This window comes from Myotis davidii, unplaced genomic scaffold (genome assembly GCF_000327345.1).
Source record: "Myotis davidii unplaced genomic scaffold, ASM32734v1 scaffold2623, whole genome shotgun sequence".
Lineage (NCBI taxonomy): Eukaryota > Metazoa > Chordata > Mammalia > Chiroptera > Vespertilionidae > Myotis > Myotis davidii.
Window position 1 is genome coordinate 23018 of NW_006294162.1, and position 6013 is coordinate 29030.

Consider the following 6013-nt stretch of genomic DNA (forward strand, 5'->3'; position numbering starts at 1 on the left):
TATATTGCTCCAGGAAAACAACAGATCAACCTCAACTTAGCTACAGAGAATGCTTTTCATAAATATACTTGAGTTTAAAATGCTATAAATGTTTAATATGGACAAATAATTTTATTGCAAAAACTTAAACTTGTCCTAATTTGAGTGTACTTTATGTAATTTTAAACTTCTATATTGTCTCTCTATTGAGCATTCCAATCAAAGCACACCAAAGAAAGTAGGTGATATTCACAGAAGATATTCAGGAAAGGGAAAGCACAGAGAATCTAAGATATGCTGAGATTCTATGTCAGAGATGAAACTCCTTCCCTTTATGCCAGGGGTGGGCAAACTTTTTGACTCGAGGGCCACAATGGGTTCTTAAACTCGACCGGAGGGCCGGAACAAAAGCATGGGTGGAGTGTTTGTGTGAACTAATATAAATTCAAAGTAAACATCATTACATAAAAGGGTACGGTCTTTTTTTTTTTTTTAGTTTTATTCATTTCAAAGGGGCTGGATTTGGCCCGCGGGCCGTAGTTTGCCCATGGCTGCTTTATACCTATCAATGTTATTATCTCCAAGAACTTCCTAGCACACTGGTTGGAAACCGCAGCTCGCGAGCCACATGCGGCTCTTTGGCCCCTTGAGGGTGGTTCTTCCACAAAATACCATGTGCGGGCGTGCATGTACAGTTCGATTGAAACTTCGTGGCCCATATGCAGAAGTCGGTTTTCGGCCTGGGCGAGTCTATTTTGAAGAAGTGGTGTTACAAGAAGTGGGGGGTGTCAGTCGGTCAGGCGACGGGATACGCAGCACCGGGGGGGGGGGTACATTGCTTTGAGGTACATTCGCTGAGGTCGACCCCTTCCAACTCTCCCATCCACACTCATCTATCTGAAACAAGTATACAAGATGAGTGTGGACTGGAGAGTTGGAAGGGTTCCTCAGCGAACGTACCTCAATCAGATTGAGGACGTTTTTTAGCAAAGCCCCGCTTAGGAGTACCCTAATTAAGTTAATAACAATGTACCTCCCTATAGAGTTTAAGTTTAAAAAATTTGGCTCTCAAAAGAAATTTCAATCGTTGTACTGTTGATATTTGGCTCTGTTGACTAATGAGTTTGCCCACCACTGTCCTAGCACACTCATCAATCTTCCTTGAGTTTGTCTCTGCATTTGATTTCACAAGATCAGAGAAGAAAAAGTTATGTTTGGGGATTCCCTATTTACAATATATTCTATTGGATAATTATTTTACTCATTAATTTTGATCATCTGTCTTCAACACAACTTTTAGTATTTAACTGGCTTTATTAAATTGAAACGCAACTTCATTTAACATTTTAGTTAATTATGGCAAGAATATTATTTAACCATCATCAAGAATATTGGTCTAAACAGCATGGGATGGCCAGAGGGGAAAGGGTGGGGGTTGGGTGGAAGTGGGCTAAGGGGGGGCGGGATGTGAGACATCTGTAATAGTGTCAACAATAAAAATAAAGTAAAAAAAGAAAAGAATACTGTTCACCCAGCCAGCATGGCTTAGTGATTGAACATCGACCTATGAACCAGGAGGTCATAGTTCAATTCTTGGTCAGGGCACATGTCCAGGTTGTGGGCTTGATCTCCAGTGTGGGGCATGCAGGAGGTAGCCAATCAATGATTCTCTCTCATCATCGATGTTTCTATTTCTCTCTCCTTCTCCCTTTCCCTCTGAAATCAAAGAATACTGGCCTAAAAAGAAAAACAGTCCTTGGATTTGTTGAGTATTCTTTCATAGTGAGGAACAAAGAAACTTTAAAAAACAATCTCTCTTGCTTAATAATCTCATGTAATTTTTTAAAAAAATTTTTATTGTTGAGAGTATTATAGATGTCCCCCATTTCCCTCCCTTTTGCTCCCCTCCACCCAGCTTCCCCGCCCCGCCCCCATACCTCATGCCTCCACTGCACTATTATCTGTGTCCATGGGCTATGCATGTATGCATATAAGTTCTCTTCCTGCTCCCCTTCCTTCTAAGATCTGTAACTCTGTTCTATGCTTCCAGGTCTCTGGACCTATTTTGTTTGTCATGTTATTTTCTTCAAATATAAATAAAGAATATTATAAGGGATTTATTAGAAATATAAATTAGTAATTATGAATTTAAATAATGTCTTTTAAATTGATAGACTTTATCCTCCTTCTTGGTCTATATCTATTCTAAAGTATTCTCAAGTTTACCACAATTCTTTATTTTTGTCCTCTTTTCTCTATTCTCAAACTGCTGTCTTTGGCACTAGCTCAAGTAACAAACATTTCTTTAAATGGTGATGAAAGAAGTGCTAGTACACCTCTTTATTTTTAATACTGGTCTGTGTGATAACTTTCATAGCAGAACTCTTGAACTCTCACTTAGAAAAGTAATAGAAGGAAGTGAAAACTTGGGCACAATACTGGTAGTATTAAGGGCTTGTGCCAAATAAACTTTAAATATCTAGCAAACAGGTGTTCATATCATTCAATGACTTACTAACTCTACTTTCCTTACTGCGGATACATCAGATGATGGGTCAAGGACTGAGTGCATATGGAAACCAAATACTCAGCTCCAGGAATAATGATGAAGTATTAATAACTATCTGAGATAATGCTGCAGTTGCTTGTGCATTCCCTATTTGGTCATGTGCACACATAACTTCTGGGTACATAGGGAGGAAAAGCAATGTGGTTCAATGTCAAGTGCACTGGGCTGGCAGCAATCCGGAGATAAGAGTCTTCATCGCTGCTTTCCCATTAATTTATTTTATGAAATTGGACAGGTCACTTAATCTTTCTGTGTTTCAATATTGTCCTATATAAAAATAGAACTGATAATACCTGTCCTACTTAACTCATAGGATTTGGGGAGGGGGGTGAATAACTTATGAAGCCTTCAAAAATTTGTATGCATTTATTGAAATTTTTGGTTTGAGACGTTTGTTCCTCTTGCTCCTCTACCTCCTTTCACTCACTGGAGGGAGCCTTATGACTCAGTATTAACCCTTCTCAAAAGGGCCTGCCAGTAGGAATATAACAATTCTTCATTTTCTTTGTCTTCCATATTTGAGAACGCCTTGTTTCCCAATAATTTTGAGTATCTGCCACAGAATCTCAGTGTGGAGGGACCTTAAGGATTTTCTCATCCAATCCTGCTATTGATGCTTGAGAAAACATTTGAGTGCCTATTGGGTGCAGTTTCCTTACTAAGGTGACCCTCTATTCACCTCTGCTATCTCCAAGTCTTGTTTGTTTGCTGGAAGTAGAGATGAATACAGTTTAGGCTTGTCTCCTTGCCTTCACTCACTAAATCCTGCTGATTTTTCCTTGGAATATCCTTTTCTGATCCTCTGCTATCATCCTCATTTTGGCCCACATCTCCTTGCATCTAATCTATTATGAAAGCTTCCTGACTGTTCTCTCCCTTGCCTCTGGTTTCTCCTTACCTAATCTACTTTGCAAAGCTTAATCACTTGAGCACTCACTGTTGAACATGCATACGTGTTTTAGGCGAGGTCTTATCCTCAAGGAGTTTACAAATTAACATATAAGCTTCAGATCTCATGGTTTACAGTTGAAACAGTAGCATTATACAAACCTTATTTTGTTACCAAAACCTTATTTCCAAGTATGTCTTTCTGACACAACCAAATTTTAAATACCCAGATAGTAAGGCCCTTGTTTGTATGTCTTTGAAGCCACTTCAACATGCAGTAGCAGAGTCCTCATATAGCTAATCAATAAATATTTGTCCATTAATTGTTTAAATAGGTGCCCAAAACTAATGCCTCTAAATTTATGCCAAGGTACAATAGAGCCACAGTTCTGTAAGAAATCCAAATACTATTATTTACTAGTATAAGGTGACTAAAAAGCAGAAGTTATGGTCTTATATGGATCACTTTCTAGATGGAATATAACAGAAATTCCACCTGTTGAAAGTTGGTGGAAATACTCAAGTTTTCCTCCCCTTCCCTCACATTTTAAAAATAAGTATACAGATCCCTCCATTCCCATCAAAAACAAGAGGAGAATAATTATCTCCATTTTGTGTTTTTAGTGGTTGCTGGCATCCCTACCATCATCATCATCACTGAAAATGAGTGTGATCTTCTTTAGTACATACTTAAAAAACTAGCACAGTATACAAACAAATCAATTTTCCTCCCCCAGAATATGCCAAATTTAAATCAAACCTTAAAAAAGATAGCATAATGTAGGCAAAAGAACCCTTTGATAACTCTAAGTACATTTAATAGGTAAATCAAACCCCTTATACATCCTTTATGGATCCCATGTCAAGTTAGGATTTGGACTAAAATGTTTATTCTGATTTTGGTCCCATTCAGAGAAAGATCTGGCTTTAACAGACCAACTATCATAGAGATGCAATTCTCCTTTCCTATCCCATGGCCCCAAATAGATTAACAAGCATTCTCTAAGGATAGCTTATTCGCTTTTTATTCCAATTAGGGTATACATCTTAGACAGTAAGGTGAATTAGGAATTCATATAACAGATACTTGCCAGCTTTCTTTGCATTTCAACATACTTGAAACCTTCTGAATCTGCTGTGCTGGCACCCACTGATTGTGTTTAGTTGGGAGTGGGAATGGAGGTGAGGGAGAAGGCAGTACAATCATGAGAAAGAGGTTGAAGCTTTGAAAATAGTACAGTTTAGTGTGATGATGTAGAGAAGAGAGATAGAAACGCAAATTGGCAAGTCAATTCAGTTGCCATGGGTAGAATGATGCCCAAATCCACAGTGCAGATTGGGAGCAAGTCTTGAGAGGGATTGTACTGCACGGCTGGGGCGGGGGGGGGCGGGGATGAGAGTGGCACTGGCTGCAATCTGCACAAAATGGTGACATACTGGTTGAGGCTACTCAACTCACTGTTGATTCCTGGCACAATATTTGTTAATACTGCACTGGAGAACTGGGAGAGGTGATCTTTAATCTATGTGAAAATCAATACAAATAAGAAATGATAAAATATTCGAGTTCCTCCACCTCAAATGGTGTAGGTTATTTCCAATTCAACCTGATGCTTAGTGGTGGTGGTGGCGTACCTAGCAGGTAAGCCCCTCTGACGTGTACACTAGATTCATTTTGTAGAGCTAACAAATAATCAGCTACATCCATGCACTGAGTCCAACAGTCACAGCTGTCATGCCACTGAAATGCTATTCTCACATTTATGTCCATATTTAGATCTTATATGCATCTAGAAGGAACCAACGTGGAATTTCACCTCTAACCTTTCATTCCTCAGGATGACAGCTCCGTGACTATGAGCCTGAAGGCATACTAGATAGCAATTTGGCACTGTCCCCAGGCCACTTCTTCCCAAGTAGACTAGCTAGAGACAAATAGGTAAGGTTTGGGTAAGTGATCAAAGTACCGGGAGAAGCTTCCTTAGGAGACCAGGAATGTTATCTCTATGACAGGGGCACTGTTAGCATTGGGGATCTAAAAAGTGTGATGTCAGGCATAGTTTCAGCTACCTCGGACCCAGGTCCTCTCATCTCACCCCCAGCTCTTAGAACCAGAGGCCGTGGCGCATGCGCACTGAGCCACACCCGTTCCCCACAGAGTCCTACCCCTCCCTGCCCAGCTCTGGCAGCCGCTTGGATTACTCAGCAACGACCCCCACCTCCCCAACAGTCACCTACCCCCCAACTCTGACCCCTGCACTGTTGAGGGCCCTTCCCCAAGCTGCGAGTGCCCCCAGAAATTACCTAGACCTCCCTTTATTCATCTTTCCCCAAACCCCCCACCTCCGGGCCTCTGGGGTCCCGGCTGTTGGCCTCGCTCCCTGCCCACGCACAGTCACCTTACCCGACACAATGGGACAAAGATAGAAGAGAGCCACGGGTACCAGACAGTCAGCTCTGAGAGCCGGCCGCCCGGCTCCTCAGCGACACTGTCACTGCCTCCCCGTCCTCAGTGGGGCAGCAAGTGCAGCTTGGACCTCGGTGGCCTGACAGCTGCTGCTCGCGCCCGCCTGCCGT

At 41.3% G+C, this 6013-nt stretch overlaps 1 protein-coding gene across 1 annotated transcript in view; it reads right to left on the minus strand.

The window, feature by feature from the left end:
* The window catches only part of RAB9B (RAB9B, member RAS oncogene family), an 11355-nt gene extending 5348 nt beyond the window's left edge, over positions 1–6007 (minus strand). The window contains exon 1 of the mRNA XM_006768253.2: positions 5841–6007. The gene's annotated coding sequence lies outside the window, so the exon portion shown is untranslated. The remainder of the gene's footprint in view (positions 1–5840) is intronic.
* Positions 6008–6013: the final 6 nt, after the last annotated feature.